This window comes from Eptatretus burgeri, chromosome 3 (assembly GCF_056783735.1).
Source record: "Eptatretus burgeri isolate ZD-2024b chromosome 3, Ebu_testis_v1, whole genome shotgun sequence".
NCBI lineage: Eukaryota > Metazoa > Chordata > Myxini > Myxiniformes > Myxinidae > Eptatretus > Eptatretus burgeri.
Window position 1 is genome coordinate 31,881,616 of NC_140963.1, and position 23,633 is coordinate 31,905,248.

General features: G+C 43.9%; 1 protein-coding gene across 1 annotated transcript in view; it reads right to left on the reverse strand.

The window, feature by feature from the left end:
• Positions 1 to 8,462, reverse strand: part of LOC147029637 (fidgetin-like) — a 96,237-nt gene extending 87,775 nt beyond the window's left edge. The window contains exon 1 of the mRNA XM_085872835.1: positions 8,283 to 8,462. The gene's annotated coding sequence lies outside the window, so the exon portion shown is untranslated. The remainder of the gene's footprint in view (positions 1 to 8,282) is intronic.
• Positions 8,463 to 23,633: the final 15,171 nt, after the last annotated feature.

Sequence of the window (23,633 nt, forward strand, 5' to 3'; positions counted from 1 at the left end):
TCCATCCATCGGGACCATAGAGTGTTGGTACTGCCGAAGTAGTCTCCTTGGCGATTGGGCACAATCCGGGACAGGTCACCACTCCAACAAAGGATACCAGCAAGCTGGCACTCATTTTGCCGACCTTAGAAGGATAACAGGTAGTGTCAACCCCACCTGGTATTAAGTCAAAAGCCAAGTGGGATTTGAACTCAGGATGCTATGATCCCAAACCCACCACACAAACCATTAAGGCAACACCAGGCATATTCGAAAATCATGTGTATTAATCTGAAGTTAGTCCCCCCCTTTGCTGCTATAACAGCCTCCACTCTTCTGGGAAGGCTCTCCACAAGATGTGGAACATTGCTACAGGGATTTACTTCCATTCATCCACAAGAGCATTCGTGGGGTAGTGCACTGATGGGTAATTAGGTTTGGCTCGCAGTCGGTGTTCCAATTCATCCCAAAGGTGTTCGATGGGGTTGATGTCAGGGCTCTGTGCAGGCCAGTCAAGTTCTTCCACACCAATCTCAACAAACCATTTCTATATGGACCTCGCTTTGTGTGCAGGGGCATTGTCATGCTGAAACAGGAATGGGCCTTCCCCAAACTGTTGCCACAAAGTTGAAAGCACAGAATCGTCTAGAATGTCATTGTATTAATTGTATTAATGTCATAACGCTACAGCGTTATGATTTCCCTTCACTGGAATGAAGGGGCCAATCCTGAACCATGAAAAATAACCCCAGACCATCATTCCTCCTTCACCAACCTTTACAGTTGGCACTATTCATTTGGGCAGGGAACATTCTCCTGGCCTCCGCCAAACCCAGATTCATCCGTCGGACTGCCAGATGGTGAAGCATGATTCATCACTCCAGATAATGTGTTTCCACTGCTCCAGACTCCAATGGCGGTGAGCTTTACACCACTCCAGCCGACGCTTGGCATTGCACATGGTAATCTGAGGCTTGTGTGCGGCTGCTCGGCCATGGAAACCCATTTAATGAAGCTCTCGCCGAACAGTGCTTGTGCTGATGTTGCTTCCAGTCAGCTTAGAACTCGGTAGAGAGTGTTGCACCCGACGACAGGCAATTTTTCCGTGTGAAGCACTTCAGCACTCGGCGGTCCCATTCTGTGAGCTTGTGTGGCCGACCACTTCATGGCTGAGCTGTTATTGCTCCAAGACGTTTCCACTTCACAATAACAGCACTTATAGTAGCCTAGGGCAGCTCTAACAGGACAGAAATTTGACGAACTGACTTGTTAGAAAGGTGGCATCCTGTGATGGTGCCACGCTGAAAGTTACTGAGCACTTCAGTATGGCCCATGCTACTGCCAATGTTTGTTCTTGGAGATTGCATGGCTCTGTGCTTGATTTTATACACTTGTCAGCAATGGGTGTTGCTGAAATAGCCAAATCCACTAATTAGAAGGGGTGTCTACATACATTTGGCCATGTAGTGCATGTTCCAGAGCCTGGTGTTGGCGCAGTGGTTAGGGCAGTGGCTTGGGACCCAAAAGGTCCTGAGTTCAAGCCCCGTTGGGACACTGAATTAATATATATATATATGTATGTATGTATGTATATATATATATATATATATATATATATATATATATATATATATATATATATATATATATATACATACACATATATACATATATAATATGTATGTGTGTATATGTATGTGTGTATATATATATATATATATATATATATATATATATATATATATATATATATATATATATATATATATATATATATATACACACCAAGTCGAAAACACCAGGTGGTTGACTCAGCCTGCCATCCTTCCGAGGTTGGCGAAATGAGTACCAGTTGTATTGGGCCCGGTGTATGCCCCGGTTAGAATAGGTGTACCATATCCCTGTGTGTCGTAAGAGGTGACCAGGGTTGCGTCAGGAAGGGCATCCGGCGTAAAAACCAATGGCAAATATTTATGCGGACAACAAAACGAATTTCCATACCGGATCGGTCGAGGCCCGGGTTACCAACGACCGCCACCGGTACCGGTGGTCAGCAGGGTACCGGTGGAAATTGTGCTACTGCTGGGCGAAGGAGGAGAAGGAGACGGGGAAGGCGAGTCCGGAGGCAGTGGGAGAGGGGGAAGGGTAGAAGTGTACAGGTGAGAGTTGGAACTCTGGATGTTGGGACGATGACTGGCAAAGGGCGAGAGTTGGCTGATATGATGGAGAGAAGAAAGGTGGACATACTGTGTGTACAAGAGACCAAGAGAGGCGAGATTGAGATGGTTTGGACATGTGCTCAGGAGGGAAGCAGAGTATATCGGGAGAAGGATGTTGAAGATGGAGCCGCCAGGCAGGAGAAGAGAAAGGCCAAAGAAGAGGTTCATGGATACGGTGAGGGTGGACATGCGGGTGGTTGGAGCGTCAATGGAAGATGTGGAGGATAGAGCGAAATGGAGACGGTTGCTCCGCCGTGGCGACCCCTAACGGGAGCGAGCCGAAAGAAGAAGAAGAAGTGCATGTTCCAATAGTTCGTAATTAGAAGCAATTAATAGATGTAGTCATGGTCCCATCATAATATAAGGGGCATAAGCCTGTTACTTTTAACACAGTTTTCTCTGAACATATTCTGTTCATATTTCCAAAATCTTCACATTATGTGTTCCATATATTTACGCAGGTGACAGCAGATTGCAAAAAATTGAATATAGAAAGAATTTTCAAAGAAGGAATCAATGACGTCACAATCAGCAGCGTTTGGCGGCAAACCGACGGCAGGGTTCCAGATGACGTGCTTTACTTAACTAAGTCCATGAGTTCAGGACATTTGTTCAACTCAGCATTTACAACTTTTATCCTGCCATGTTGTTCATCTGTTGATGGAGGTAATATAGAAATGATGAATATGTCAAATCGTCAGGTGCTGCAAAAAACTGATGCTGACCCTCCAATCAACTGTGGTCCACCTTCACTTGTGGAAACACAAGCTGCGATGAACCAGTTGAAATGGGGTTAAGCTCCAGGGATCTGTGACATCCATGCTGAACTTCTCAAGGCTGGTAGAAATGCTGCACTCGTGTCATTGCATGCAGTTCTGTGCTCTGCCTGGAACACAGGCATCATCCCAACTGACTGGAAGAGGGGCCTTGTTGTCCCTCTCTGGAAAGGGAAGGGTGATCGCCAAGCCTGCAACAACTACCGAGGGGTGACGCTGCTCTCAGTGCCAGGCAAGATCTTTGTTTGGATAATTCTTGATCAGGTTTGCCACCATCTGCTTGAGCACCAGCGTTCAGAGCAGTCAGGCTTTACACCAAAGAGGTCAACGATTGACGATATCCTTGCTCTTCGGGTCCTCACCAAATGCAGATGAGAGTTTCGGCAGGGGCTGCTTGCAGCTTATGTTGATCTCTGTAAAGCGTTTGATTCAGTGAATCGGGATGGCCACTGGAGGAGTCTTGGCCTTCATGGGGTGCCACCAAAACTGATCGATCTGATGTCTGAACTCAACTCTGGTACTGGGAGTGTTGTGAGATGTGGTTGTACCATCTCTGACTTATTTCCAGTTGTTACTAGAGTTCGTCAGGGGTGTGTACTGGCTCCCACACTTTTCAGCACTTGTATGGACTGGATTCTAGGGAGGATGTCGGAGAGATCAAGCTGCGGTGCATCGTTTGGGAATGTCAAGATCTCTGACGTTGATTTCACAGATGATGAAGTCATCTTTGCAGAGACTTTAGATATCCTTTTGGGGGCCCTAGCGGTGCTGAATGAGGAGTCGGAACCGCTGAGATTACGGGTTTTCTGGGTCAAAACTAAGATCCAGGCTTTCAATGACATCTTGGATGCTGCTGTCGTGTCTGTGCCTGTTTGTGGTGGGGATGTTGAGGTCATGGAGAGATTCACTTACCTTGGCAGTGATATTCATGTCTCTGCTGGCTGTGAGTCAGAGATCAACAGATGTCTGGGTCGGGCCTGGGGATTCATGGATTCACTGAATAATGAGGTGTGGAGCTGCCGGTACCTGTGCGGGAGGGCAAAAGTCTGAGTCTTCAGGTCCTTGGTGCTTCTAGTCTTGTTCTATGGATGTGAGACTTGGACTGACCAACGATCTGAGACGGAGACTTAATTCTTTTGGTACCAGATCTCTTCAGAGAATCCTTGGCTATCGCTGGTCGTACCTTGTTGCCAATGAGCGGTTGCTGAGAGAGACTCAAATGAGATTTGTTACCTGAACAGTCTGTGAGCATCAGCCGTGGTGGTATGGACGTGTGACTCGTTTTCCTGACGCTGATCCTGCTCACCAGATTCTCTCAGCGTGGGAGTCTTGTGAGTGGAGGAGGCCAATGGGCCGACCACGTGCCTCGTGGTTGCAGCAGGTTGATTGGCATCTCAAGCAGATGGGGATGGGCCAGGCATCTGCCTGAGGGATGGCCAGATGGAGGCCCTTGGAGTACCAGCGGAAAGTTGACGCAGAGATGTGCTGCTCTGGCGCGTGCTCCCATTCCTGACCTAACCTGCTCTGATGGTTCCCATGCCCAAGGAGTTGCTGCAGCTGTGACCATCAAACTGACTCCAATGATAATGAGGTAACACCGGTCAACGAGCATATTATGAGACGAAGCATTTGTCACACCTTGAGTGAAATTTCCCTGGTCTGTTTATGCTCCGACTGAGGCGATTGATCTCACCATGAAAGACACACTCTTTGCCACGCTTGAGTCTGTGGTTGATCAGTGCTCCAGGCGAGATACTCTTCTCGTCTTAGGGGATTTCAATACATCGACTGGAACTGATAGGGATGGTTATGAGATGTGTGTTGGTCCCATGGGTCTGGAACTGTGAACCAGAATAGCACGAAGTTCCTTGACTTTGCAAGAAGTCGTGGACTTAGGGTGGCTGGTTCATTGTTTCAGCGCCCAGGCTCATCGCTGGACTTGGTATTCCAACACTGGCGGTGTGGCAAAGGAGAGTGAACATGTGCTCGTTGATGGTTGCTGGAGGATGATCCAGAATTGCAGGGTCAACCAGAGCGCTCAGTTCCTCAATATTGACCAAAGGCTTATTGTAGCAACTCTGAAGTTGCAGCTTAAATCGGGGAGAATGGTACCATCCCAGCCTTGGTTGGATGGTGGCAATCTCAAGGATGAGAGGGTGGCTGAGGAGTTTGCGAACAGGCTGAGTGGAGATTTGACCACCGTCCTTGATGTTGCCGGATGATGACTTGGAACTCACCATAGGATGAAGAAGAATTTTGTTTCTCAAGGGACACTGGAGAACATTGATCAGAGTCACAGGGCCAGGCTGAATGGTCGAGCTGAGCTGTCAGGGAACTGAGGCTTAAGACTGTGCATGCACTCAGGGTAGACAAGGAGGCCTATGTGCAAGGAATCTGCGTGGGGATAAAGCATCACCTGCGGTCAAGTCATTCTCATCCTCCTTTCAGGGGAATTCACGCATTGCGTTCGTCCAAGCCTGTTCCACGGTGTACTGCAGTTGGAGCAGAGGGCGGTAGGCTCTTGACAGAGGAGTCCGAAGTGAAGGCCCGCTGGGCCGGTTACATTGAGCAACTGCACCAGGCTGATCCACCAGCTGTTGAGTTGGATGGCAGGGGTGTTACAATCCCTATTGCTGACCATCAAATCATTTGTGGTCCACCTTCACTTGTGGAAACACAGGCTGTGGTGAACCGATTGAAATGGGTAAAGCTCCAGGGATCTGTGACATCCATGCTGAACTTCTCAAGGCTGGTGGAAATGCAATACTCATGTCATTGCATGCAGTTCCATGCTCTGCCTGGAACACAGGCATCATCCCAACTGACTGGAGAAGGGGCCTTGTTTTCCCTCTATGGAAAGGGAAGGGTGATCGCCAAGACTGCCACAACTACCGAGGGGTGATGCTGCTCTCAGTGCAGGGCAAGGTCTTTGCTCTGACAATTCTTGATCAGGTTCGCCACCATCTGCTTGAGCACCAGCATCCAGAGCAGTCAGGCTTTACACCAAAGAGCTCTAAGATTGACCGTATCCTTGCTCTTCGGGTCCTCACCAAACGCAGACGAGAGCTTTGGCAGGGGCTGCTTGCAGCCTATGTTGATCTCTGTAAAGTGTTTGATTTACTGAATCGGGATGTCCTCTGGAGGATTCTTGGTCTTCGTGGGGTGCCACCAAAACTGATCGATCTGATGTCTGAACTCCACTCTGGTACTGAGAGTTTTGTGAGATATAGTGATGCCATCTCTGATTTATTTCCAGTTGTTACCAGAGTTTGTCAGGGGTGTGTACTGGCCCCCACACTTTTCAGGACTTGTATGGACTGGATTCTGGGATGGATGTCGGAAAGATCAACCTGCGGTACATCGTTTGGGAATGTCAAGATCTCTGACCTTTATTTCACAGATGATGCAGTCATCTTAGCGGAGACTTTAGATATCCTTTTGGGGGCCCTCGAGGTGCTGAATGAGGAGTCGGCACTGCTGGAATTACGTGTTTCCTGGGTCAAAACTAAGATCCAGGCTTTCAATGACATCTTGGATGCTGTTGTCATGCCTGTACCTGTTTCTGGTGAGGATGTTGAGGTCACGGAGAGATTCAGTTACCTTGGCAGTGATATTCATGTTTCTGCTGGCTGTGAGACAGAGGTCAACAGACATCTGGGTCAGGCCTGGGGAGTCATGGATTCACTGGATCACAGGGTGAGGCGCTGCCGAAACCTGTGCGGGAGGACGAAAGTCTGAGTCTTCATGTCGTTGGTGCTTGCAGTCTTTCTCTATGGATGTGAGACTTGGACTCTGACCAGAGATCTGAGATGGAGACTTCATTTCTTTGGTACCAGGTCTCTTCAGAGAATCCTTGGCTGTCGCTGGTCAGATTTTGTATCCAACGAGCGTTTGCTGAGAGACACTCAAATGAGATTTGTTACTTGCATAGTCCGTGAGTGTCAGCTGCGGCTGTACGGACATGGGGCTCTTTTTCCTGATGTTCATCTTGCTCGTCAGATTCTCTCAGCATGGGAGTCTCGTGAGTGGAGGAGACCAATGGGCCGACCACGTGCCTCATTGTTACAGCAGGTTGATCAGCATCTCAAGGAGATGAGGTTGTGCTCGGCATCTGACTGGGGGATGGCCAGACGGAGGCCCTTGGAGTACAGGCGGAAAGTGTACATTGCAACGTGCTGCTGCAGTGCATGCTCCCATACCTCACCTGGTAAAAAGTGCTCTTAAGTGTCTTAGGGGTCTTGCGAGTCTTTGTGGCCTTGGGGTCTTAAAGGGTCTTAAGGGTCTTCAGGGTCTAATCTCTCAAGCATGTAAAAAGGGTCGAAAAAGGTCCAAGTGGTCTAAAGCTCTTAATGGTCAAAGGTCCAAGCTGTCTCAAGGGTGTAAGGGGTATAAATGGTGTTAAGGTCTTGCAGTTTCAAGGGAATTAAAGGGTAGAAAGGTTTGAAGACTTCTTGGAGAGTAAAGGGTATAAAACATCCAAAAGGTGAAGGGATCTAAAGGGGTCTACAGTATGGAAAGGGTCTTAAATGTAAAAGGGGTGTTAAGGGTCTTGGGGGTTTTGGGGTCTTTCAGGGTCTTAGAGGTTTTAGGGAGTCTTCAAGGGTCTTCTGGGTCTTCATGGTCTCAAGGATCTTAAAGATCTTTGGAGTATTAGGGGTATTAAGGGTCTCAGGGGTCTTAAGGGTTTGCTAAAGGTCTAAGGGGTCTCATCAGTCTAAACTCTAAAGGGTCGAAAGGTTTAACCCTCATCCGAGCAACACATTTACAAACCTAATCTTCCCAAATGAGGACTTTTATGACTCCAACTCAGAGGCACTAAATTTGCAGTATTTGGTCTTCCATTTCATTTCATTCAATCTGCTGAAGTTTCACATCAATGAGGAAACATAATTATTTTGATTGGGTGATGTCTTTGTGATAAAATACACAAACAAAGACTTCCTCGATACAAATACCATGTGAAGTAATTAAATGTGCAAAAAAAATGAATGAAAACAGCTGGGGTCTTTTGACCCCAAAAAGGATTTGCTTGTAACTCTGTGCAGCAAGATGGGATCTAACAACATCACATTATATTTATATATATATATATATATATATATATATATATATATATATATATATATATATATATATATATATATATATATATATATATGTTTATTACCGGCACATATAGGTAAAGGAATTAAAAAAAAAACATGAAATACATCGTACAACTAATATAGAAAGAAAATGTAGGCCTGGGGTCCAAAAAGACCCCCATTGGTAGGATGAGGGTAAAAAGGTACATTCCAATCGTACATACCTGTAAATATTAGACGCACGTGTCATCAGGATGCAACTGATGCTCAAACAGTACGTAGTTGATCAACAAATAGTCACACGGCTTCACTGGTGGATGGACGGCTTCACAGACCATGTTTTTCTTCTTTAGCTCACCTGGACTTTAGATGTGCTATCGAGCAGTGTCCGTAGGTAAGGCAGTCAGTCAGTGAATCTGGAAACACTTCAATCATTATCGCTTGAACAAAAAAAACACACCATTTTGGTTAAACTTGGCCACGAGCTTCATATCTGATCAGTAAATCAGTAAATTTACTGCAATCAGTAAATGCATTCATTTGAAAATAATTTGTATTTTTCACTTTAAATGTCTTGCTATGAAATAATTAAAAGGCATTTATGTTTTCAATTTTTGTGAGACCTTCTGGTGTAATTTTCTAACAAGGGGCCTCCAAGCTTTATACAGCTTAGGGTCTCACCAAGTCTAAATCCGGGAATGGTTGCATCAGCAGCACAGCAACCAAAAACATAACCAGTAACCGATAAAAATACAACCTGTAAAACATGTATCGCTGTAATCAGCAACAAGAGGGCTTTCATTCAACCAATCACGTGACCAGATTCTGCGCATGAACAAAATTTAGATATTTTATGATTATATATACATCCATATATATAGACTAGCAACAGCAAATACCACCCATGGCTTCGCTGGTGGGAATACTGAGAGAAGGGAAGGGGTGGGGGTGGGAGAAAGAGAGAGAGAGAGAGAGAGAGAGAGAGAGAGAGAGAGAGAGAGAGAGAGAGAGAGAGAGAGAGAGAGAGAGAGAGAGAGAGAGAGAGAGAGAGAGAGAGAGAGAGAGAGAGAGAGAGAGAGAGAGAGAGAGAGAGAGAGAGAGAGAGAGAGAGAGAGAGAGAGAGAGAGAGAGAGAGAGAGAGAGAGAGAGAGAGAGAGAGAGAGAGAGAGAGAGAGAGAGAGAGAGAGAGAGAGAGAGAGAGAGAGAGAGAGAGAGAGAGAGAGAGAGAGAGAGAGAGAGAGAGAGAGAGAGAGAGAGAGAGAGAGAGAGAGAGAGAGAGAGAGAGAGAGAGAGAGACAGAGACAGAGACAGAGACAGAGACAGAGACAGAGACAGAGACAGAGACAGAGAGAGAGAGAGAGAGAGAGAGAGAGAGAGAGAGAGAGAGAGAGAGAGAGAGAGAGAGAGAGAGAGAGAGAGAGAGAGAGAGAGAGAGAAGCAAGGAGAGGGGCAAGGAAGGATGGAATAAGGAAGGGGTGAGGAAGGGGGAACGTGGGGAGGGAAGAACAAGAAAGGGGGAGAGTGAAGATGGGGGGAGGGTACAGCGAAGATGGGGGAGGGGAGAGCGAAGATGGGGGGAGGGGAGAGCGACGATTCGTCATACAGTATATCGCTATACACTGCGGGAGGAGTGGGAGTGAGGAAGATGGGAGAGTAACGAGGGGGGAAGGAGGGAATTAGTAATGGGAAGGGGGTGATCTGGACTTGTGTTTGTTTGGTCGAATGAATGGTTTTGTGGTGGCCGGAGTGCAAATCCTGCCACCAGCAAATCCGACATATATTCAGTGATATGTAGGAAACAAGCCGGTAGGTGGACATGGATAGTCAACTACCCAATAGAACCTGACGCAATGGGCCCGTTCGATGGGGAATGACCTGAGGATTAAGCACAAGAAAATTCATGATTCAAGCTTCAAGGGTTAATGCTGCAGATTGTTTTTTCGTTAAAATACCCCCACATCTCGAGGTTTTTTGGCCGTTGCTAGGCAACGGAGGGGTCCAGAGCAACGGTTCTTTCTCTCACATAACTTGGACATACCATGAACCTACCATACCAGTTTCATGTATATCTGACTCATAGTCTCTGAGATATAACGACCTTTGTTTTTTTTTTTATTGTTTTCGACCAGGGTTCATTCAAAGTCTATCTTCTCCGACAGTTTTCATAGGATCCGGCTGGAAATTTTTGACAATATGGCTGAATGTACTGCCCACAGTCGCTCGTGGCCCGATTTTTGATTTTCGGAAAAATCAATTTTTTTATGATTTTAAAAAAATTTCAAAGTCCTGTTGCAAGGCAACGGTGGTGTCCATAGCAACGGTTCTCATTTGCACACAACTAGGTCATGGTATGAACCTACCAACCAAGTTTCATCGAAATCGCCATTGTATTAACAGAGCACTGGACCGAACAGAGGGACAGACAGACAGACAGACAGACAAACATATCGACGGAAAAACTGATAATAAGGGTAGAACAAATTTCAAAAAATTAAAAAAAAAAAAAAATTTTTTCGACAAGATCGACTACCCAAGAATATCAGGCATTCGATGATATGAGTGAGGAAAGTTAAAAAAAAATTCAGCGCTTTTTCATTAAGCAACCGTTTCGGGAGAAGTAATGAAATTTCTTCAAAATGTTTTTGTAAGTTATGTGAGTTTTATACCAGGACATAAACCTATAACTTATCACCCCTCACAAATATGAGTTGCATAACAAAAACATCAGCAGCTTATTAGCACCCGTTGGACTTAGTCCGAAATGGGGGATCATGGATTTTGTCTCGATTTTCATGACCGTGCGTGCGTGTGTCCGCAACCATATCTCGAACATGTGTGGACCGATTTCACTCTTCCTTGGCACAAAGACAACACATGATTATACATATGCACATCATTTTGTTTCGCGACGCGATCAAAGACCGCCGACTGGCGGCCATTTTAGTTGCAAAAAAGACAACCCAGTATCGAACACGTCCTCAACCATTTCTCAGACAAGCATTTACCGGTCTTGTTCAAACTTGTCACAAAGATAACGAATGATGGATTGCATATGCGTGTCATTTTGTTTTTCAAGATCAGATCCATGATGGCCGACTGGTGGCCATTTTGTTCCTTAAATGTGTCCCCAACCATTTCTTTGACACATGTGGTCCGATTTTATTAAAACTTGGCACAAGCACAGCACATGATGGCGTACATGTGCATCATACTTTATTTTGCAATCTGATGAAAGATGGCCGACTGGTAGACTGGCGGCCATTTTAGTTGTGAATACGCGTGCGCTAGCCCTTTAACTCCGTACAGCAAAATTACTTAAACAACAGTGGCTTTGACATTTTGTCTTTTTTCCTTGTTTAAATTGTTTTAAAAGTTATTTATAAACACGTTTTGTTTATACCAGCATATAAGACCTGTCGCTTCGCTAAAAGGAAAAACCAATGTTTCCATAATTGCATAAATGAAGTTGTTCTTCAAGTGTTCTTTTGTATTTTTCTATGTTTTGAGATGTATTACTGTATATAATTTCGTGTGCTACTTCTGTGTCCATCACACTTTATTCTAAAGTGTTCCTACTATCATAAGATAATAAAAATGGCACTGTTGGAACCACCACAATAAGTTCCAAGTCCTGCTAAAAAAGGTATTTTGTGATTAAAACGGACATGACGTTTTACAGATTTGAAACTTTTGTTCAAAGTAAATTGATTATCAGCTTTCCAACAGGACCATTTTTACTATGCTGCGACAGCAGAGAGTTGAAGAAAATATAATGCCTGAGGTCTGTAGAACTGAGAGATTGTTTCACTTTGTTTATGATGAAAAGACTCACTGGTTTGTCATTAAGTGAATCTGACGTTCAAAGACTTCTTTTGGAAAGACCTTGAGAATAGTGAGGAAAGAGAAGAGGATAGGACTGCAACACAGTTCTTGAGGATTACAGTTCCAATGCCACTGAGATTAGTTGCAGAGGATGTGTCAACATTGACTCAAAACTTCTCATCCTTGATGGGAGACATCCGCATGCTGCAGAGAGTATTCTGTAAAGGGTTAAATTATGGGAACTGTAAGGAAGAGTTTAGGGGACCTTGGCCTTTTCAGTAAACATAGTGTTAGGATCTTCAACTTTTTCTCAAGCAGTGACCAACATAACTCCAACCATTGAGATTTGAAGATGCCGGATGAGAATTTGTACCAGACACAGATTTGACCAACTGCCACTCAGCTTTAGTGGATGGTGAGAGATTTGATGGATTTGACTGCAGTTGAGTTGGGATTTGGGCTTAGGCTCATGGAAGGACTGATCCTGCACACTAGTTTCCGGAAATGCAGAGGGAAATGGTGAGCTTGGGGAGGGTAACAAGGTGTGGCATAGGGAAACGCTGTCTCCATCAGTGGGCCTTCCAGGTTGAGTACACAAGCTGTTTTCTTGTAATGACTTCATTATATGCCTCAGTGTACCAGGGTTGGGATGTTGAAATGAACAATTGGAGGCATGATGGGGTGAACAGGTGAAGAATAGAAAGCAGCCCATTGAAGAAGGAATTCCAAGAACTGTTGATGTCACAAGCGAATGAGATAATGAACCAATCTGTGATGGAGACAATGTTTTTCAGATAACACTAATTTGTCTTGCCAAAATGCTGTACACATTGTTGCCCAGACCACTCTCTGAAGACAATCACAGCGACAAACATTTTCACAAGGGCTTGATCAGATGAACAAACAGGAGCAGCGAGGGAAGCAGCACATGCTGGATGAGAAGTTCGACATGATTCAATTTTACAAAGAATGACTGCCATTTAAATAGACGTGAGCAAGAAAAGACAGACGGAGTCATGGCAGCTGCTTCACAAATGATTTTAGCTTCAATAAAATGGACGAGTTTGAGAACTGATTCCCAGCCAACTGACATGGTAACAATTTAAGTTTCCACAATTTAGAAAGTGATAACTGGGGTAGGAAGACAGCAGAGAATCCTGAGGAAGGGAGTGATCAAGAGGAGCCACCAGGATGTAAGTTGGGTGGGTGAAAGCATAAGATGGAGTATAATAGTAGGGAGACAGATGCATCAGGAACATCCTGCATGACAAAGGTTTCTGTCATACAGATGTTGGGAGATGCAGAGACAACCTGTTCAGAGAGATCTCAAAAGGTTGTTTGAAGCCCTCTGACATTAACAACCCACCGAGTGATGGAGGGAGGAGCAATAGAGCCATGGGATGAGAAAAGAGGCATGGGTAGATGTTTGGCAAGGGCGTGGGAGGAGTGGAAGAGAGAGAGAGAGAGAGGAAGGTAGAAAAGGAATGGCAGTATAGGGGTTTGTCAGTTGGATGGGTGGAGGAGTTGAGAGAAGGTGTAATAAAACTCTGGGGAAGAGGATGAGAGCTGTGGGGAGGGTTAACAGAGAGGACAGAAGCCGGTATGAATTTATTAAAAGCTCACCCAAAGTCAAAGCACATGATCAAAAAACATCACAGTCAGTGTAGGAATGTGGATTATTAAATGCCCATCAAAAAAGTCACTGTATTTTGTAAATGATGCACAAGATTTGCGATTTGGTGCCAGTAAAATAGGGCACAATCAAAATGGGAAGGAGTACAAAGGCGGTAAGACTGCGAGACTGGGATGGAAGACATGAAACAGAAGAGATGGGAATGTCAAAAGCTGTTGTCAAGGATAAAGAATAGAACATTCTTAATTGATAATCAATCCTTATTACACAGAGAAGCACAGAATTAGACCTGAAGCACACAATCAATGATAAAGGGAATAAATAAGTAAGGGATGAGGGGAGAAAAATCTTTTCAATTCATGATTTTATAAAAAATATAATTACTCAGCGCATTGAAGCGAAAAGGGAGGTTAAGCAATTTGTTCATGTGTGCCTGTCTGTCAGTCTGTCTGTATTTTTTAACTCACCTGGAACATAGTTCTGGGGAGCTTATGGGATGATGCACCTTCCATCCATCCGTCGACAAATACTTGCAACTTCTTTGAAACCACACACACAACTTCAAAGAAACTTGACCACAACATTCATCACCCGTGACGTACCAAAGTTTGTTCACACTATTTTTTAAAAATCGGGGTCGAAGGGGATTGACTTGCGGGTGTTCGCCCCCAAAATAGGTATTTGCTATAACATTGGTTCATTGGTAGATACATTTTTCTGATTCCATCCCAGGTTGACTTCCTCCTCAGTATCATTATTCTACCAGGTGAGTGCCCAGGGGTATTGTCCCAGTGGTTATTTTATGATCCAGGACCAACTTCATTAAATTTGAATGTTATATTTTGAACACGAATTGTAACATGAATCGGAAGGCAAGTTTGCTGTTTTGCCCTACTTTGTCTCTGAATTTGTCCCGATTGCACATGCACAGAGAGGAGTGGGGCAATATTGTCATGTCCAGGTCGATTAAGCCCGATGCTGGACGGATATGCCGAACTGGCTTTAACTCCCTCAGACTGCATTCAATTAATGGGCAGGTTTGCGTACATGCTGCGGAGAGACACGAGAACCTTAAAGCTTTTGTTAAAACCAATGGGTTTATTTCCCGAAGCCAAAGAAGATGATTAGGGGATGGCGATCGTGACGGAAGAGAAGACAGCAGGTGGAGGTGGGGAAGAAAGGGGGAACACCGAATCGATAATAAATAATTATATAAATGAGATAAAAAATGAATCTAAAGAACTAAGGCGCCTCACTCCGGACTCAATCACAGACAGGAAAGGGACAAAACCAGGGAACTCAGCTCTGGCAGTAGCGGGTGGAAGGGTGGGTGTGGGGCAGCCATGAGGAGGATGACCTACAGGCAGCAGGCAGACAAACAGGCAATGAGGGCAAGAGAGGAAAACAGGATGATCTCTTTCACTGTTTAGTTCTCCTCCGAGCTCAATCCGCTCAGATTCCACAAACTCTCCGACGCGCCCTACTACCCGAATAGGTTCCTTCCTCTTCTCCCAAGGCAATGAAAAGCACCATCCCTTGGAGAAGATCCGAGCTCCACCCTTTGGGAGGCATCTATAGTTGCACTCTTCTGTCTTGCAAAGTCTCCCAGCACCCCCGGTAGAGGTTTACATATTATGGGTTATATGGTACAATTTCCTTCACCAAAATCCCTAACAAATTATTACCGTGCACCACCACCTGCATGGTGCACATTCAAACAAGACATTCTTTAAGCTGACATGTCCCTACTTATTACATCAAGATGGGCTAACTACTCCTACATGGACCATGTTCCTCTATACATTCCCATCTGTTCAAAGGTGAAATCTAAACCCCCCATAAATGTAACAATATTTTTACTCTGTCTGCCTGACTGGCAGTCAAGCAAAATTGAAAATGTTTCCAAACAGGAAACTTACTGTTTTTAAGGACGATATAAAAGGACACCAAAGACAGGCATGAAGAACTAATGCAACGTGTTCAATAGGGTGATGTAATAGATATTGCATAAAATGGTGGTAAAACCCAGAATTAATTTATTTATACACCTTTAGATCTCTTTGAACCTTTATTAAAATTGAATCATATACTTGAACACTGTAGAACACAAAATGCCTTCAAAATACTTCCAAGAACCATGATGTATATCAATCGATAGATAACATGAGAGGGTGTGGCATGTGAGAGGGTCAGGGCGAAGAAGATGCTGATTGACGCTGCGTTCGATGATGATCAATAAGGCCTCCATCTCCTAAACTGCGACTCAACGTCACCTTATGACATTGTATAATGGTAATTTATTTTATATTTTTTGGTATACATCAGCGAGGCTTGTGGAAGAGCTAGTACTCAGATCAGGACACAATAGGACCAAAGGAACAGTTGAGAGAGGGGGAAACACCAACAACAGGGATGAAGGGCAAAGATGGAGGCAAAATTGGACAAGCAATGGGTGTGGGGAGGAATGAAATGCAGGAGAGGTTGGATGGGGATGCATGGAGTGGACAAATGGATACAGCAGGATATATTGGGTGAACAATGTGGATGCAGCAGGAAACTCTCAGGAGAGAAAACTGGAAATATAAAAGAAGGGATTGGGGTGGGGTTTAATGAGGCTAGAAAAGTGATGTATATCAGACTGCTTCAGTAGTGCTAAACTTAGAGTTTTTTTCAACACTTTAAAATCATTATTTTATTATAATTGAAGTATTGTACCTGAATGCTGTAAGGGGTATCATGTTCTTTGAACTCTCTGGTTTGTATTTATTTTTACTACAAGTGCATGCCCGTAGATGCGTGGCCGTACGTTCAAACCCTCCCCCCTCCCCCCGCCCCCCCCCGCAAAAAAACTCAAACCGCGTGCCAGAAACAACCACACAAGCCGTTCCTTCGCTTTCATGTGCCCGTACGTGCGTGCCTGTACGTGCAATATATATATATATATATATATATATATATATATATATATATATATATATATATATATATATATATATATATACTTTAAAACCACTTGCCAGAAACAACCACACAGGCCGTTCCTTCGCTCTCACATGGCCGTACGTGCATGGCCGTAGGTGTGTGTCCGTACGTGCATGGTCGTATGTGCAAACCCTCATCCCCCCCCCGCAAAAAAACTCAAACCGCGTGCCAGAAACAACAACCACACAAGCCGTTCCTTCGCTTTCATGTGCCCGTACGTGCGTGGCTGTATGTGCAAAAAAATATATATTTTTTCTTTAAAACCGCTTGCCAGAAACAAACACAGAGGCCGTTCCTTCGCTCTCGCGTGGCCGTACGTGCGTGGCCGTACGTGCGTGGCCGTACGTGCGTGGCCGTACGTGCGTGGCCGTATGTGCCCGTACATACAAAAAAATAAAAATAAAACTTTCAAACCACGTGCCAGAAACAACAACCACACAGGCCATTCCTTCGCTCTCGCGTGCCCAAATGTGCGTGGCCGTACATGCAAAAAAAAAACAAACTTTCAAACAACCACACAGGCCATTCCTTCGCTCTCATAAATGACGACTGGATTGGGGCATTGTGTTTATCTATAAATGCGGATAAGAAATCGAGAAATTATTAGAATACAGTAAGACATCACTATCCAAAAGTAGTGCGTGCCCGTACGGAATGTTCACATCATTCCACGAATTATCGCTTGCATTGAAGTAACAACTCCTGTGATACTTACACACAGAGTTCATTAAAATCAAGTTTACCTCTCTGTCTTTGCTTGCCATGACATTCGCTGCCATTTACCATTGGTACTCCTACCCCACGGTAACTAAGGCACCGATCGATCCCCATCGTAACCAGCACGGCACGTGACGTCATCGTCGGCCGGCCGTGCACCGGCCTACGCAGCCACGCCCACGCAGCAATGTGTCCTGTGATTGGTAACTAAATGGCGCATCGGCCACGCCTACGCAGCACGTGCCCTGTCATTGGTTGCTAAATAAATGGCCATAACTTGGGAATCACTTGTCCGATTAATATCAAATCTTAAAAAGGCACATCCTCGGGTCCCCAACAATATAGCTGGCAAGTTTCAATTAGATTGGACCAGTGGTTGTCGGGAAACAGCGGTCACAGACACACAGAAACACACACACACACACACACACATACACACATAGATTGCTGGAATTATAGATAGATGAAATGAGGTCAATGAGATGACAAATGAAGGGGTTGAATGCAGACTGCAGAGCAATGAGTAAGGAAACCCGTCGTTGTGAATCGTTTTTACCACCAAATTGAGATGTATTTCGTTGGCAAGCATGTTGAGTGGAGCTGAATTCCTTAACACTTCCAAAAGCCACAGCGTTTTGACAATTGGAAACAAAAAGAAGTTGTGCACTTTTTTTGATAAATTATTTTTGGAACAATTTTTCTTCAATAAATAAATAATAATAATAAAAATCGTCTCCATGTACATTGTACACACCTTTATCTCATTAGCACCTCTTCATAAACAACATCGCTGAGGAAACGGCGCTTCTTCTTTGTTTCCTCGTCCAGGGCAAGAATACGGAGGCTTTTAATGGCCAATTATTCAATTAGCGCCAATGTATTTTGCCTTTTCGCAAGGAAAAACACGAAGAGAAGAGAAGAGAAGAGAAGAGAAGAGAAGAGAAGAGAAGAGAAGAGAAGAGAAGAGAAAAAACCCGTAATGGTGAACGCGGCTGAGTTTCTCTTCCCCATCGACCACGGCTACACAGCAACGCTTCCTGTCATTGGTTGATAAAAAATGGCCGCAGCAACGGTTCCTGTCATTGGTTGGTAAATAAATGTCCATAACTTGGGAAGCACTTGTCCGATTAATATCAAACCTTGAAAAGGCACATCCTCAGGTCCCCAGCAATATATCTGGCAAGTTTCAATTAGATCGGACCAGCGGTTGTCGAGAAACAGCGGTCACAGACACACACACACACACACACACACATTGCTGGAATTATAGATAGATTATTAACTCTGCCACCGAAAGTGGACGGAGGTTATGTTTTCACCCCTGTCTATCTGTCTTTTTATCTGTGAGAAAGATATCTCAAAACGTTATGGATGGATTTGGACAAAACTTGCTGGACAGGTTGGATGTGTGACAAGGACGAATTGATTTGATTTTGGTGAAGATCTGGATGTGAATGCTAGAAATTTTAAAGCGATTCTTCACCAATGAAATATGGGGCCAAAAACGAAATCCATCCATCCATTCATCCATTGGGACCATACTCTGTGCAGAGCATTGGTGCTGCCTAAGCAGCCTCCTTGGCTATTGGACACAATCCTGGACAGGTCACCACTCTGACACAGCAAGCTGGCACTCATGTTGCTGACCTCAGAAGAATGATTCAACCCCACCTGGCATGAATTCAACAGCCAAGTGGGATTTCAACTCAGGATCCTCAGATTCCAAACCCACCACCCTAACCCTTAACAGATTCCAAAGCCACCACCCTAACCATTCGCAGATCCCAAACCCACCACCCAAACCATTCTCCGATCACAAACCCACCACCCTAACCATTCTCAGATCCCAAACCCACCACCCTACCCATTCTCAGATCCCAAACCCACCACCCTCACCATTCTCAGATCCCAAACCCACCATCCTAACCATTCTCAGATCCCAAACCCACCACCCTACCCATTCTCAGATCCCAAACCCACCACCCTAACCATTCTCAGATCCCAAACCCACCACCCTAACCATTCTCAGATCCCAAACCCACCACCTTACCCATTCTCAGATCCCAAACCCACCACCCTAACCATTCTCAGATCCCAAACCCACCACCCTAACCATTCTCAGATCCCAAACCCACCACCCTAACCATTCTCAGATCCAAAACCCACCACCCTAACCATTTTCAGATCCCAAACCCATCACCCTAACCATTCTCAGATCCCAAACCCACCACCCTAACCATTAAGCCAACACCAGGTACACAAAAACGAAATTTAGCATGATATCTCAAAAAGTTGTGGATGAGTTATAACAAAATTTGGTGGATGAGTTGGTTAAGTGACAAAAGCAAGCAGATTCGATTTTGGTTCAGGTCCGGCTCCAGATCCGGCCTGTCAGTGGGATAAGAAAGCAAAACAAAGTGTTCAACCTGGCAGAGATATGCACTCCACCAAGTGCCATTGTAGTTAAATTAATTTAATCGTTGGAGATAAGAGAAAAATTCGTGGTAAGGAGGTGAGCATGCAGAACGCAGAGATCGGGATTGGGAGTAGGGATGCAGACCATGTGGAACACAAACTATCAATACAACAGAAGTAATGGGTCGAGGTTGGAAGTATTAACACAAAGGATGTATACAAGATTAAACAACTTTTGGAGTGATAAGACAAGACAGAAAGCTGAGAGATGGGGACAGAAAAAAGGATGGAAACGAAAAAACTGAAACTGGGAAAAATAGAACACGTTACAACAGCAAGCCAGTTATCAGAAACGTTCCAGACACTGGAAAACAACAAACAACACAAGAACAGTCACCAATATAAAAAAAAACAATGTTTACAACAGAAGAGCTCCAATTAAATTGGCCTTTACACTATTAATTTTTGGAGAGTCAAGCAGGACTCATCTGTGTGCCAAGCGGCTAAGGCTTTTAGAAGTGTGAACTGTTTTAGGAAAGATTTTCTGCACAGCTAAAATGTTTTTATCATATTGGAATAACTTCACGACATGATTCTCATGAGTTACTTTGACCAGAAAAGGCTCAAGGTAGGTGGTACTTTATTATACTTAATAGGATATAGCTGTAAATAGTATGCTTATAGGTCTGGCACGACTTGTATTAGATTCACAATTAACCTGTAAACATCTGCTTCATTTATTGTGCAGACAAACAAAATTATCTCAGCATTCTGTGTCTCTTGATTCTCTCGACATGTCTCTCGACAAAATGATTTCTGAAATGATGCATCATTGAGGTTGTGGTTTTCTGCCACTTGTGTCATCTCTCTTTGGGTTAGGCTATTACATCGGCTGGCAAACATTTGTCCTCATCAGCATGCCAGTTGAGTACAAATGTTTGCCCTATATTTTATGATCACCATTGTTATGGTCGATCATTTCATACAATGCCAGATCACCATTGTTATGGTTCACGATTTTGGATCCATCGAAACGACGATGAGAGCAATTCTTCTGAATAAGGGCCTTTAACCTTTGCTTGAAAGGATTTAAAGGATGTTGTGGTTGCATTCAGAATCATAGCTCTCAGCATCAATGGCCATCATAATCTTGTAAAACGTATATCAGAGACAATATGACAACCAAAGATGAGCAATTACAGCACAAACTAGAGGGGGAGCACTCAGTGGAGTGCAAAACTTCCACCGCAAATACTGCTAGGTCACTCAAGTGAACCTGATATCCTATTCATTCAATTTGACGTCAACAGTGCTCACAGAGTTATAGTTTGCAACTTTCCCTTTTACTTTTAACTTTTACATACTCAATTCATTCGTCATAACTACATTCCTTGGAACAGAAATTGATTTTACGTGGGTATATCCACCTGCAGTTCCAAAATCAGCCACAATTATAATTTGGCATGTTTTTTTTTGTTGGAAATCACTTATAACATGAAGAAATGCAAAAAAGAAAATCGAAATTTTGTTGAAAAAAAAGTTGCAAAATTTTTTTTCTCTAACAATTCTTTTTTGGGGGGGGGGGCGGGGTTGGAAATCACTGAAAACATGTAGAAATGCAAAAAAAAAATTCAAAATATTTTTTCAAAATGGCCGCCATAGCGGCCATATTGGATTTTGGACCGAGTCCAGAATCTAATGGCATGATCCTTGGACCAGACCTAATTTCCCCACCAAGTTTCGTCGAAATCCGTCGAGGAGTTTTTCCGTAATACTGTTCACAAACAAACAAACAGAAAGGGGTGAAAACAGTAACCTCTGATCTTCGATGGCGGAGGTTAACTAGAGGGGGAGCACTTGGTAGAGTGCAAAACCTCCGCCGCCAATACTGCTGGGTCACTTAAGTGAACCTGATATCCTATTCATTCAATTTGACGTCAACAGTGCTCACAGAGTTGTAGTTTGCAACTTTCCCTTTTACTTTTAACTTTTACATACTCAATTCATTCGTCATAACTAGATTCCTTGAGACAGAAATTGATTTTACGTGGGTATAGCCACCTGAAGTTCCAAAATCAGCCGCAATTATAATTTTGGCATGTTTTTTGTTGGAAATCACTTATAACATGTAGAAATGCAAAAAAAATCGAAATTTTGTTGAAAAAAAAAGTTGCAAATTTTTTTTTCTCTAACAATTTTTTGGGGGAGGGGGTTGGAAATCACTTAAAACATGGAGAAATGCAAAAAAAAAATTTTTCTCTAACAATTTTTTTTTTGGGGGGGGGTTGGAAATCACTTAAAACATGTAGAAATGCAAAAAAAAATGTTTTTTCTCTAAATTATTTTGGGGGGGTAACAATTTTTTTGGGGGGTTGGAAATCATGTAAAACATGTAGAAATGCAAAAAAATTCTCTATTTTTTGGGGGGGGGAAACAATTTTTTGGGGGGGGTTGGAAATCATTTAAAACATGCAGAAATGCAAAAAAAAAAAATTCTCTCAATTTTTTTTGGGGGGGGGGGGACCAAGTCCAAAATTTAATGGCATGATCCTTGGACCATACCTAACCCCCCCCCCCCACCAAGTTTCGTCGAATTCCGTCGAGGAGTTTTTCCGTAATACTGTTCACAAACAAACAAACAAACAAACAGAAAGGAGTGAAAACAGTAACCTCCATCCATCTTCGAAGATGGCGGAGGTTAATTATGATGCAAAGCCACATGATATCAACAATGGAGGCAATTATGAAGGTGTTGACAAAGTTGTTTAAGGTAAAGGAAGGGATAAGAAAAATATTTTCAGAAGAGTTTTTCAGCAGATTCGACAGTGAAAAGACCAAGGGTACAACCTGGGAATAATGAACAGAAAGAAGAGTTAGGATGGGAGTAAGGCAGGGGTCTTTCAATCAGAGAGTAGTTACCTCCGCCACTGAAGGTGGATGGAGGATATGTTTTCACCCCTGTTTGTTTGTCTAACTGTGATCAGAATATCTCACAAAATAGGGGCAATACCCATGGGTGCTCACATGGTAGAATAATGCTACTGAGGAGGAAGTCAATGTGGGATGGAATCAGAAAAATGAACCAATGTTATTGCGAATACATATTTTGGGGGCACCCCCACCCCCACAAACCCCATTCGACCCCAATTTTAAAAAAAGTCATGAAAAAACTTTAGTACATCACGGATGGTGAATGTTGTGGTCAAGTTTCATCGGAATTGTGTTTGTAGTTTCAGAGAAGAAAGCAAATACCTATTTTGGGGGGCAACCTCCGAAATGAGATATTTTTTTAATGGTGTGAACAAACTTCGGTGCATCACAGGTGATTTTTATTTTATTTTAATATACACTGTCGAGGCTCGTATAAAAGCTAACACACAGAAATGTACAACAAGGGGAGCAGGAGACAAGAGGGGCGGGAGAGGGAAGGAAAAAACAGTGGGGAATAGAGAGTGGAAGGGAGAGGGATGGGGTGGGGAGCACAGGGTAAACAAGATGAACACTACAGGGACTTTCAGGTCCTTACACGACAGGAAATTTCAGGAAGGAAAGCAGGGAATTTGAAGGAGGTGGGTTTAGGGTGGATTAGCAAGGGCAGAAAAGATTGTGGTTTTGGATGGGGGAAGATCAGAGATAGTGGTGAACAGCAGTTTTGAAGACCTGGAGGGAAGAGTGGGATTGAAGAAAGTGTGGGAGTTTGTTCCAAAGGAGCTTGGATTTCCTCGAGAGTGAGCGGAAGGGGTGTTTTGTCGCCTCTGAAGTGGCAGAGCTCGGATCGCCTAGGCCCTAGAGAGTGGAGGAGCACTGTCCGGGGAGAATGGGGATGAGCTGACAAGGGCGGGGAGGGATCATGCGAGTCTGAGGAGGAGAAGAGAGAGAGAGAGAGAGAGAGAGAGACAGAGAGACAGAGAGACAGAGAGACAGAGAGACAGAGAGACAGAGAGACAGAGAGACAGAGAGACAGAGAGACAGAGAGACAGAGAGACAGAGAGACAGAGAGAGAGAG